We start from the raw sequence: 13,027 nt of genomic DNA, 5'->3' as shown, positions 1-13,027 counted from the left end.
GACTAGTGGACTAGTGAGATGATTGAGCGCGCCCGATCTCCATGTCGGAGAAGTTTCGCTTCTTTGCCGTATTTCGTGTGTTCATGGCGTAAAATGAGGGCGTGGGGGAGGCGGAGACTTGAATATATAGGGGCGTGTTATTCTAATGACGATCGTTTTCAGCCGCGGCATTTATCAAGGGCAGGTATTGCGTACACCTGGATTGCAGAGGTGCGCACAGCTTTATAAATCAGGCGGTGAGAGGAGTGTAAGCATAATCTTACGCCAACATATACACCCGTTTCTACGCAAGATTGATAAATGAGGGCCATTGTGGGCAGATCAGTAATTTAGTTGATATAGTTAATTTAGTCTAGAAATTCATTTATTTGGATATTTAGTTAAAAAAAATGTTTGTCCCCAACTGAGCAAGCTAAGCCAAAGGCGACACTTTTCTGCACTCTTTTCACATTTACTGCACAGAAAAATTTACCAACGCTGCTGATAACAGTCTGGGTATCTGTCTATTTAACCTGTTCTTTTTATCATTGTGTTTCCACATAAAAGAGGAGAGCAGTGCCTCTAAAATGAGTCTTCATAAGAATGAAGACACGTTGTCATCTCCTGGATCAGACTGTGCATCTATAGATAATGAATCCCAACACAACCGGACCCCAGCAATTAATGCAGTGACCCCTGACCCCGGGTATGACGTTAGACATTTGTGAACTTGGCAGATGTTTTTATCCACAGTGAATCTGTAGGTCTGCTACTGTAAAGCATGGCTCTGTAAGAAACATAATGTCATGATTTCTGTAATTTGCTTTGGAAATGAGTGTCTGTCAAATTAAAACATGTAAATAGACAGTGTTCTGCATGCAGTCCAGAATTCTCATCACAAAAAACATACAAAATTGCTTTCACAAACCTTCACTTTAATTGCAACTTACTGGTAGAATGATTTTCCAACAAACCAATTAAATTTTAAGGAAGCACTAAACATGTTTTCCACATGCTCTTGACTGATTCTTTTGTTTGTCCTTTGTCCCCATCAGCAGGAGTAAGGGACAGAGATCAGAGTCTCCAGAACCCAGCTGTGTGTCTCTGAAGAGTAACAGATCCATGATGCACCCCTTTGGATTCAGTGATGGATCTGTGAACTCTGACCTTCCGTTAGTAAAAGCATTTACTTGCTACTTTACCATAGAGAATCTCAGAAAAATGCTTTCAGTTAATTCAATAACAATAACTGTACTCCATAAACACTATTCAATATTTAGACTGCACAGTGGTGAAACACAAAGAGGGGCAAAATCAAAATCTGACAACAGTCGTTATAATGGTAAATGGTAAATGGACTGCATTTATATAGCGCTTTTATCCAAAGCGCTTTACATTTTTGCCTCACATTCACCCATTCATACACCGACGGCGATGTCAGCCATGTAAGGCGCCATCCAGCTCGTCGGGAGCAGCTGGGGTTAGGTGTCTTGCTCATGGACACCTCGACACTTGGTCAGGTGGAACCGGGGATTGAACCACCAACCTTCTGGTTTGTAGACAACCTACATGAACCACTGAGCCACTGCCGCCCCAAAATTTGCCGCCGGGCAAAATCAAAATCTGACAACAGTCGTTATAATCACTGCCAATGTCTTTTTTGCTGTACTTTATTTAACAGGGAGAAGATACATGAGCTGATCATGAAATTCAATCACATGACACTAAATGTCTTCCAAAATATGCAACACATGTACTGCACATGGTTGTTCGACAAAGAGAGGCTTCAAAAATACTATCTGTAATAAATATTTCTGATAATAACTGTCATTGACCTTTTTGTTTTATTATTTTTTATTTGTTCAGCAGTAGTAAGAGACTTAAGGTATTCACATCCGTTCCATCACCTACATTTCACCATCAGACTCTTCAGGATAAAACTGAAGTAGTCCTGCAGATACACACACTGGAGACTGGAGACCTGCAGAGAGTCAAAGACCAGCATAAAACCAGCATGAAGAACAAATATGAGAAATTATTTGAAGGAAACAAATTACAACAGAATGAAACCCTCCTGAACAGGATCTACACACAGCTCTACATCATAGAGGGAGAGAGAGAAGGAGTGAATGAAGAACATGAGGTTTTACAGATGGAGAAAACAGCCAGAACACAACACTCACAAGACACTCCAATCGACTGCAATGACATATTTAAAGCCTCCGCTGAACCGGGACGTGAGGAGAAAGACCAAATCAAGACTGTTCTTACTAAAGGCATCGCTGGAATCGGAAAAACCGTCTCTGTGCAGAAGTTCATTCTGGACTGGGCCGAGGGAAGAGCCAATCAGGATGTAGATTTCATGTTTGTGCTTCCATTTCGAGAGCTGAACTTAATCAGAGTTCATCAGTACAGTCTTCACAGACTTCTGCTGGACTTTCATCCTGAACTTCAGGATCTGGACTCAAAGACTTATGAGGAGTGTAAAGTTGTGTTGATCTTTGATGGTCTGGATGAAAGCAGAATCACACTGAGGTTTTCAGATGCTCAGAAGGTTTCGGATGTGACTGAGACTTCATCGGTGGGTGTGTTGATGTCAAACCTCATGAAAGGAGAACTGCTTCCCTCAGCTCTCATCTGGATCACCTCCAGACCAGCAGCAGCCAATCAGATCCCCTCCCAATACATCAACCGTCTGACAGAGATTCAGGGATTCAATGAGCCTCAGAAGGAGGAATATTTCAGGAAGAGAATCAGTGATGAGCACCACGCCAGCAGAATCATCTCCCACATCAGAAGAGCAAGAAGTCTCCACATCATGTGCCACATACCCGTCTTCTGCTGGATCTCATCCACTGTGCTTCAAAAGCTCCTGGAAGAAGATCTGAGCGCAGAAATCCCTCAAACTCTGACTGAAATGTACATCCACTTCCTGCTGATTCAGATCAACATGAGGAATCAGAAGTATGAAGAGAGAGATCCAGAGAAACTCCTGCAGTCCAACAGAGAAGTGATTGTGAAACTTGCTGAAGTAGCTTTCAAACAGCTGATGAAGGGCAATGTGATGTTCTATGAGGAGGACCTGAGAGAGAGCGGCATAGATGTCACTGACGCCGCAGTGTATTCTGGGATCTGCACTGAGATCTTTAAGGGGGAATCTGTGATTCATCAGAGGAAAGTCTACAGCTTCATTCATCTGAGCGTCCAGGAGTTTCTTGCTGCTTTCTATGCGTTTTATTATTATGTAATAAAAAATGTTGACACCTTGCATCTTAGTGATCTGATGCATAATCTGCATAGGGATGCAGTAGTTAAATCCCTTGAGAGTAAGACTGGACAGCTGGATCTGTTTCTGCGGTTCCTGCTGGGCATCTCACTGGAGTCCAATCAGAGACTCTTACAGGATCTACTGACACACACAGAGAACAGCTCAGAGAGCATCAGGAGAACCACACAGTACATTAAAGAGAAGATCAAAGATGGACATGGACTCTCCACTGAAAGATCCATCAATCTGTTCCTCTGTCTGCTGGAAGTCAAAGATCAGACTCTGTCCAGAGAGATTCAGGAGTTTGTGAAATCAGACAAACACTCAAAGAAGAAACTCTCTCGTGCTCACTGCTCAACAATCGCCTACATGCTTCAGATGTCAGAGGAGGTGCTGGATGAGCTGGACCTCAAGAAATACAACACATCAGATGAGGGTAGAAGAAGACTGATACCAGCTGTGGTGAACTGCACAAAAGCTCTGTGAGTGTTTAATCATTTTCATTAAAGAGTTGCTGAATATATTTACAATTGTTGTGATAACTTATACATATTAAGCTTATTTTTTTAATATTACAGCTGATTTTTTAATCATATTTGTAGAATGTACATGGCAAAAACCTCATGGTAAAATTAACTCTTATCAGTGTTTATTTGACTCCACATTTGAGAGTGTTAATATGTTATATGTAAGTTAATATGATTAAGTGATTAATTGAGTGATGATTTGCCATTGGTTATGAACACTTCATGATAATGAGCTGAATCACTGAAGGAAAGAGTCACCATTTTTAAGTTACCATTAGGACGATAAGTGTTTGCTTTAGTTGGGCTCTTGACCCTTGACTTTATAAACATTTGATTTTTTTCTGATTGCATTAACTGTGTTTATAAAACACATGCATCCTTGTGATGTTACAGCATGAGCACAAAAAAGGTTGCAACAATGTAATTTTTTAGACACACACACACACACACACACACACACACACACACACACACACACACACACACACACACACACACACACACATGTTTGTTTTTGTGAATTGTGGGGACATTCCATAGGCGTAATGGTTTTTATACTGTACAAACCGTACTTTCTATCCCCTTACACTGCCCCTATCCCTAAACCTACCCATCACAGGAAACATTTTGCATTTTTACTTTTTCAAAAAAACTCATCCTGTGTGATTTATAAGCATTTTGAAAAGTGGGGACATGGGGTAATGTCCTGATATGTCACCATTTTCTGTAATACCTAAGTCATACACATGTTATTATACACATTTTTGTCCTGATATGTCACAAAAACAAGCACACACACACACACACACACACACACACACACACACACACACACACACACACACACACAGAATCAAGAATCACCATATGAATCACAGCAAGGGTGACAAACAGCATATTCAGATAAACAGATCAACTTTAAAACTGCAAAACAAGCTATTAAAAAAGCACACAGCAAAAAATAATTAGCAAACAGTCTGGGTATCTGTAAGCTGTAAGAAAATCTGGTAACACTTTAGATTACGGCCCGGAAAGTACTGTATAATTAAAGTGAATTTACAGCATAACTTTCGGTAATTATAGTGTAACTATAAAGTAAGTATATGGGAACAATATGTAATATTGGGGGAATAAAGGGGTAACTATCAGGAAAATTTACAAATTATTTATACTGTAAGTATTTTTTAATTAAGGGGTAATTATACTGTAAGCATTTTTTAATGAAGTGGTAATTATACTGTAAGTATTTTTTAATGAAGGGGTAATTATACTGTAAGTATTTTTTAATTAAGGGGTAATTATACTGTAAGTATTTTTTAATTAAGTGGTAATTATACTGTAAGTATTTTTAAATTAAGGGGTAATTATACTGTAAATATTTTTTAATTAAGGGGTAATTATACTGTAAGTATTTTTTATTTAAGGGGTAATTATACTGCAAGTATTTTTTAATTAAGGGGTAATTATACTGTAAGTATTTTTTAACTAAGGGGTAATTATCCGTGTAGTTACGGGGTAAGTATGAATGTGCAGGCTGTAAATTAAAGTGGCTCTTGTTCTCCTCTTGTTTCGTGTAATTACAGGGTAAGTACAATAAAAACACAAATACAATCTGATATCATTCAGAAACTTTTATTTAGAAAATGAAAAATAAAAACTTAAAAAAAAAACAGATTCTAGAACACATTCATTTGCTTCATCCTCCTCTTGTTCCTCTTCTTTTTCTTCCTTGCCACAGATGAATCTTAAGAAGGATCCCACATGTCTCTAGCTAGTATTCTGTAACTGTTACACTGAAAATACAGTGCGCGCAGAAATGTCATCACCATTTACTCGTTTTTTACCCTCATGCAATCCGAGATGTATACGACTTTATTTCCTCAGATGAACACAGATAAATAAATAATCTCTGCTAATTAAAACTCATTTGGGTTTCTAAGAGTTAAGGCATCAAACAGCACATACAGCAATAACTACAGTAATCGATACGATCCCAATGGATGAATCAATGTCTTCTGAAGTTAAACGATGAGTGTTTGTAAGAAAAATAACAATATATTGCATCTGACCAGCAGTCATCTGTGTGTGCATGCAAGGGTTGATTTCACGCTTGACGTAACTTGAAGGGTCAAGCGTGACGTGCGCGCGCCATAAAACTGGTCATGTGGATGTCTGATGCTGTCGGTTTTTTTTATGCTCACAAGTTCAACAGTATACAAACAATAACATAATATATGATGATAGCAATTAGAAACAAACAAGAATAAAATACAAAAGATGTCCAATCTCACGTGTGTTTCAGATAAAACGTGCATGAGAACGTCATGAAAGCTTGCCTGTTACCAAGCGCGTGCATGAGACGCTTCAAGCTTTCATGACGTTCTCATGCACGATTAATCTGAAACACACGCGAGAATGGACATCTCATCTTTTATTCTTGTTTGTTTCTAATTGCTATTATCATATATTATGTTATTGTTTGTATACTGTTGTGAGCATAAAAAAAACGACAGCATCAGACATCCACATGACCAGAGTTTTTCGGCGCGCGCACGTCACGCTTGACCCTTCAAGTTACGTCAAGCGTGAAATCAACCCTCGCATGCACACGCAGATAACTGCTGGTCGGATGCGATATATTGTTATTTTTCTTACAAACACTTATCCATTGGGATCGTATCGATTACTGTAGTTATTGCTGTATGTGCTGTTTGATGCCTTAACTCTTAGAAACCCAAATGAGTTTTAATTAGCAGAGATTATTTATTTATCTGTGTTCATCTGAGGAAATAAAGTCGTATACATCTCGGATTGCATGAGGGTAAAAAACGAGTAAACGGTGAGGATATTTCTGCGTGCACTGTATTTTCAGTGTAACAGTTACAGAATACTAGCTAGAGACGTGGGATCCTTCTTAAGATTCATCTGTGGCAAGGAAGAAAAAAAGAGGAACAAGAGGAGGATGAAGCCAAGCAAGAGAAATGAATGTGTTCTAAAAAAAGTTCCATTAAAAAAGTTTTTATTTTTCATTTTTTAAATAAAGGTTCCTGAGTGATATCAGATTGTATTTGTGTTTTTATTGTTCTTATCCTGTAATTACATGAAACAAGCCCACAGTAATTTACAGCCCACACATCCATACTTACCCCGTAACTACATGGATAATTACCCCTTAATTAAAAAATACTTACAGTATAAATAATTTGTAAATTTTCCTGATAGTTACCCCTTTATTCCCCCAATATTACATATTGTTCCCATATACTTACTTTATAGTTAGACTATAATTACCGAAAGTTATGCTGTAAATTCACTTTAATTATGCAGTACTTTCCGGGCCGTAATCTAAAGCGTTACCGAAAATCTGTAAGAAAATAGTAAGCAAAACATAAATTACTAAGACTGTTCAGCTAATAATTTATTCATGTCACATTACATGCTTGGAGCCATGGATGAGAGATGACAGAGCGATTTATTCCTTTTTGATTATAACTCTCTCTTATTATTTTGAAAATTCCAACTAATATGCTGTAAAATCATATGGCTGCAGTAATTGATACAGTTAAGATGACTCAGAAATTGGGCTCTAAATGAGATCAGTGATTCAGTTCAAATTCATTATTCAAATGATAATGTCAAAACATTTCCAACAACACCTGATCAATTTTTATCTTTATAATTTTGTGTTTAACTCAGTTATACCAGCCAAACCAAATCAATTATAAATTCAAGGTTCAAAAGCAGAGGTGTAGTGGTAAAAAAAGAGGTGGGAAAACTATAAATTCTGGGTGACTGCATCGTGGTCATAGTAAGGTGGGCCACTGACTACCCATGAATGCAGCCCGATCTCACGGCAATTCGTACTAATTTTAACATACGAGAGAACACACTAGAACATATTCACATTAAACAAGCTGGAATCAAAGAATTTTACTTTTGTCTTAAAAAATTACTCAAGCCGACTTATCGATTTCAAAATAGTTGTCGATTACAGTTTTTGCCAATTGCTTATGAGGCAGGTGCAGATTAATGACAGAAGGATGAATTTGGTGCCTATAACATATTTTAATTTAAAGAAAACTCAGTTTCTGTAATCAATGAATGTGTTGTTCATTTTGAACGAATCTTTAATATGACTCGGGACTACCGAGTTGTCTCACAGGGTGATTCGTTCATTTTTTGTTGACCGTGCATGCGCATTACGCAACATATGGGTTCTGATTCTGAATCGACAGGTGAGATCCGAGTCTTTTGTTCCTCCTGTCAGTCCCATAGAGACAGAAAGAGAAAATAATTAATTTTGCTGAACGAGACTCAAAGATCTGAGTCAGTAAAATGATCCGAACTTCCCACTTCTCACACTGACAGTTGCAGCGCAATATGAAAGACTTTGTCTATCTGTACAACAAACAACCAATGGAAATGAACAATATGAAACTAAAACGACATAAGCTTAATTAAAAATGGCTTAGGAACTGTAGGCTATTTAGAGGTGGATAAACTCAATTTAGAGGTGTATAAACGCACTTTGGATGTGGGTAAACGCTATTTCCGAATTTTGGGAGGTGTGTAAACGGCGTTTATGTCCGTTTGGCCTCCACTAAATCCCTGGTCAAAAGCCCAACTAAAGCAAACACAAATCATCATAATGGTGACATAAAATAGGTACTCTTTCCTTTGTTGATTCTGCTTCTTATCATCAGGTTTTCATCACTAATGGTAAATCATCACTCAATTAATCAGTTAATTATATCTCCTTAACTTCAACAATGTTTTAGAGTTAAAAAGTCAAAACATTTAATTTAACACTGGGACTTTTGTTGTGTAGTTAAGAATATAATTCTCTTGACTTTCAGTTTTGCTGGCTGTTATCTCCCCAGCAAGTCCTGTGAAATTTTGTCATCAGCTCTTCAATCCTCAAACTGTGTCCTGAGAGAGCTGGACCTGAGTAACAATGACCTGCAGGATTCAGGAGTGAAGCTGCTGTCTAATGGACTTGAAGAGTTCAAACTGTCAGCTGGAGATACTGAAGTGTGTAAGAACATATATAAGATAATGTATAGTCGGCTGGATATAATGTTTATTTGTCTGTTGTTATATGTCTGTAGGTTGTCTGGCTGTATGGTGACAGAGGAAGGCTGTGGTTATGTGTCTTCGGCTCTGAGTTCAAACCCCTCACACCTGAGAGAGCTGGATCTGAGTTATAATCATCCAGGAGATTCAGGAGTTAAGCTGCTCACTGACAAACTGGAGGATCCAAACTGCTCACTGAAGATACTCAAGTATGTGCAGGTTAAGAACCCAGTTTTATTTATTAGTTATAGTTACTAAATGCAAATAATATACAACTAAATATTAAATAATTGTTTTATGATTATATGCACATATATGCATGCTGTATATTATAATTCCTCTTGGGTTCTTTGAATGGAGTGAATGTGAATATCTATTAAAACTCACTATTTGTTTTGTCTGTATGTTTGTGTGTTTTAGTTTGGATCATGGAGGGCCCTTCAGGATCAAACCAGGACTACGAAAATGTAGGTTTTTTTTTCCCTGACACTGGCATTTAATGAAAACTAATTAAATTAATAAACAGTTTTTTTTTTAAATCTATTTTCTTGTGTCCAGATGCATGTGATCTCACACCTGATCCAAACACAGCACATACTCAACTCATCCTTTCTGAAAAGAAAAGAAAGATCATATATGTAAAAGATCATCAGCCGTATCCTGATCATCCAGAGAGATTTGCTGATATTCCTCAGGTTCTGTGTCGAGAGAGACTGACTGGACGCTGTTACTGGGAGGTTGAATGGGGATCTTGGGCTCGTATAGCAGTGGCCTATAAAGGAATCAACAGGAAAGACGGCACTGTCAGTAAGTTTGGATACAATGACAAATCATGGTGCCTTTTCTGCACTGGTAATGGATTTACTCTCTGGCATAATAATCGGTGCAATAGCATACCAACCCATGCGGCAAAATCTAAGAGAGTAGGAGTGTATGTGGACGTGCCGGCCGGCACTCTGTCCTTCTACAGTGTCTCTGACACACACACACCCACACACATACACACATTCAACAACACATTCACTGAACCCATCTATGCTGGATTTAAGGTTTTTGAGTCAGAACTGTCTCTGTGTCAGATTTAACAACAAACAAAGGCTTAAATGCCAAGGTAGACTGAGTACAGATGTAATGGAGAGTAATTGTAACACTAAATATTTCCTTTCTCATGCAAGCTACACAGAGATGATGATTGTATATGTACATTCACACTGTAATAGAGACAGTTCTCAGAAAGTCATCTTATGATAAAAGCATCCAATTTGTAAAAATAATCCCATATTTATTCTGGCCAGCATTTCTGCACAACAGCAAAAAAAAATAATAATAATAATTATTCAGTCTTCTGTATTTAATTCTCTGTCCGCTCAGTGGGTGCTGATCAATATCATTGTACTTTATTTATTTATGGCTAATCACTTTTGGTTTTAAAATAGCATGAGAGGATGTAGTGAAAAACTAAGAATATGCTAGTATAAATGGCCAGTTTTAATTATATGGCAACAAGCCACTAAACATTTCCACTCTGAATTTCCTTTATTCATTTTCCGAAAGAATCATGTCACCACTTTGTTAGTTAAAATGTACAAATTGTCATTGTGGATGTCTCATTTATTTAAATGCATGTTAATTTATTTGAATCTATTTTATGTATTTATTAATTGTTGATTAAAATAATTAAATACATCAGACTTTCTCTCTCTTTTGGCCTCATTTGATCATTGGATCTCAGTGTTTCTCTGACTTCTTGTAGGACAGATGAAAGGGAGCCGAGAGGAAATTAAAAGTTAGAAATACAAACAAAAGAAACAATGGTATTACTTTGCCAACATTTGGTGTATTATTCTTAAAATAATCCATAATAAGGTTAAAGCAATAGGTTGTTAGTGCTTTGTAATTTATTTTAAATAATAATGTTACTACAGAATTAGTAAATAAAAGAAATATAGTACATTTTGTAGAACAAAAATGCAATATCTATTAAAAAATAAACATGAGTCAGCACCATGTACCAGTCATGTACTTTTCATTTACAGTAGTTTTAGACATTTAGTTTGTTTTCTTTTATGTTCCTTTCCTTTTATTTATTTATTGTTTGTTAGCGAGGTTGCAGACAGACGAAGATAAGGATAACTATTTAATGCAGAGTTTAATAATAATCCAACAGGCAAAGGGTTCAAAGTGTCACTCTTCTAGAAATACTCTGATATGTGCAGAAACTCCTGCAGCTTTCTAGCCTGGGAAAACCCAGACAACTTCCGGCAAATTTCAATTTGCTCTGTTTGCTGACTGATTTTGAATAAAGTTTGTGAGACACAATTTTCCAAAGACTCCTCAATATTATTTTAGTTTCAAAATATTGCAAATCACATTCTAATCTTAATACAAATGCCTTACAACGGGGCGAATGCGATCAGAGCTCGATGTTTTCTGTTCCACCGTCAATCTGAGATGTTTCAGTCAGTCTGAGATGCTATTAAGCTTTCCAAATTTTGCACAAATGTTGATGGACTGGCAGCGGACACTATTATCATATTTCTTTTACAACAACGGCTAAAGTCGTCAGAAGCCATTGCAACATCTTCCTCGAAATCACAAACAGAGAACAGATGTTTCTCCGTCGCTCTGCAATCGTCATCGTCCGTTGGTCTCACACACACACACACACACACACACACACACACACACACACACACACACACACACACACACATACACACATACACACACACACACACACACACACACACACACACACACACACACACACTCACTCCTTTGGAAATGTTTTGTCTATAAAGCTTTGCCAGACCATAACTCAGTTAATACTGAGACTGCTCTGGTTTTAACCAGGCTAGCAGCTTTCTTCTCTTAACTGCCAGATAGCAGACAGACTATTATATATGACACACAAATACAGCACAGAGCACAGAAGATGTCTGGATCAGAGAGACCTTCAGCAGCTCTTCATGCTTCAGATGTCAGTGTTTTGTAAGCATCACAGGTGGACGGTGAAGCCATAATGTCTTAAGGACTGTGGTTTAAACAATGAGGTCACTGAGATCCTTCTGTTTTCTCAGAACTGTGTGTGAAACAAAAGTGAATTAACTGGTTCCTCTAAATGTATCATTACTGCAATGTTTTTATTCTAAATATGTTTTGTGTCCTGTTTCGATCCTCACAGTTAAATTTAACAAAAGCCCAGTTCAAACTATTGGTACAGTCCGCTTGCAAGTTAATTAATGAACTGTAAGTGCCATTCAGTTCATTTTATTAGATTTTTTTATTACTTTAGAATCTCAGAGTAGCAGCTGGATCAATGAGTTTAGGACAAAAAAATTGAATAATAAAATAATTGGGTAACACTTTACAATACGGGTTCACTAATTAATTCATGCTTAACTAATGCACAGATAATCATGAGTTAATGTTTTACTAATGGTGAACTAACCCATTTATTAATGATTACTGCATCAGCAACTAATGAAGATTCATCATGATTAATAGATTAAGTAATCATTACATTGTTATTAGTTAAATGCATCATAATGTATTAATTCCATAATAATGTTTTATATTAATAATTTAAATTAACGTGTTTAATTACCACAACTGTCACATGCCTGTCCTGTCTTGTGTGCACATTGAGCCTGTCCCTCCCGTGCCCCCAGTCTGTCCCTCCTGTGCCCCCCTGGTCTGTCCCTCCCGTGCCCCCCTCCCGTGCCCCCAGTCTGTCCCTCCTGTGCCCCCAGTCTGTCCCTCCCATGCCCCCAGTCTGTCCCTCCCGTGCCCCCAGTCTCTCCCTCCCGTGCCCCCAGTCTGTCCCTCCCGTGCCCCCAGTCTGTCCCTCCCGTGCCCCCAGTCTGTCCCTCCTGTGCCCCCAGTCTGTCCCTCCCGTGCCCCCAGTCTGTCCCTCCCATGCCCCAGTCTGTCCCTCCCGTGCCCCCAGTCTGTCCCTCCCGTGCCCCCAGTCTGTCCCTCCTGTGCCCCCAGTCTGTCCCTCCCGTGCCCCCAGTCTGTCCCTCCCATGCCCCAGTCTGTCCCTCCCGTGCCCCCAGTCTGTCCCTCCCATGCCACCCTGGTCTGTTCCTCCCGTGCCCCCAGTGCCGGTGGATTGGGTTCCGGTGTTCCCGTTGCCGGTTGATCGTGTTCCGGTGGTGGATCGTATTCCAGTGGCCCC

The 13,027-nt window shown here is 38.5% G+C and overlaps 1 pseudogene; it reads left to right on the top strand.

Annotated features, from left to right (window-relative positions):
* The first annotated feature begins 566 nt into the window (after window positions 1-566).
* LOC137073702 (protein NLRC3-like) lies at window positions 567-10,460 on the top strand (annotated as a pseudogene).
* The last annotated feature ends 2,567 nt before the right edge of the window (window positions 10,461-13,027 follow it).

The sequence above is a fragment of the Pseudorasbora parva genome, chromosome 4 (assembly GCF_024679245.1).
Source record: "Pseudorasbora parva isolate DD20220531a chromosome 4, ASM2467924v1, whole genome shotgun sequence".
In the NCBI taxonomy this organism is placed as follows: domain Eukaryota; kingdom Metazoa; phylum Chordata; class Actinopteri; order Cypriniformes; family Gobionidae; genus Pseudorasbora; species Pseudorasbora parva.
Note: the sequence above shows the minus strand (reverse complement) of the source record. Positions and strands in the feature narration are given on the sequence as shown.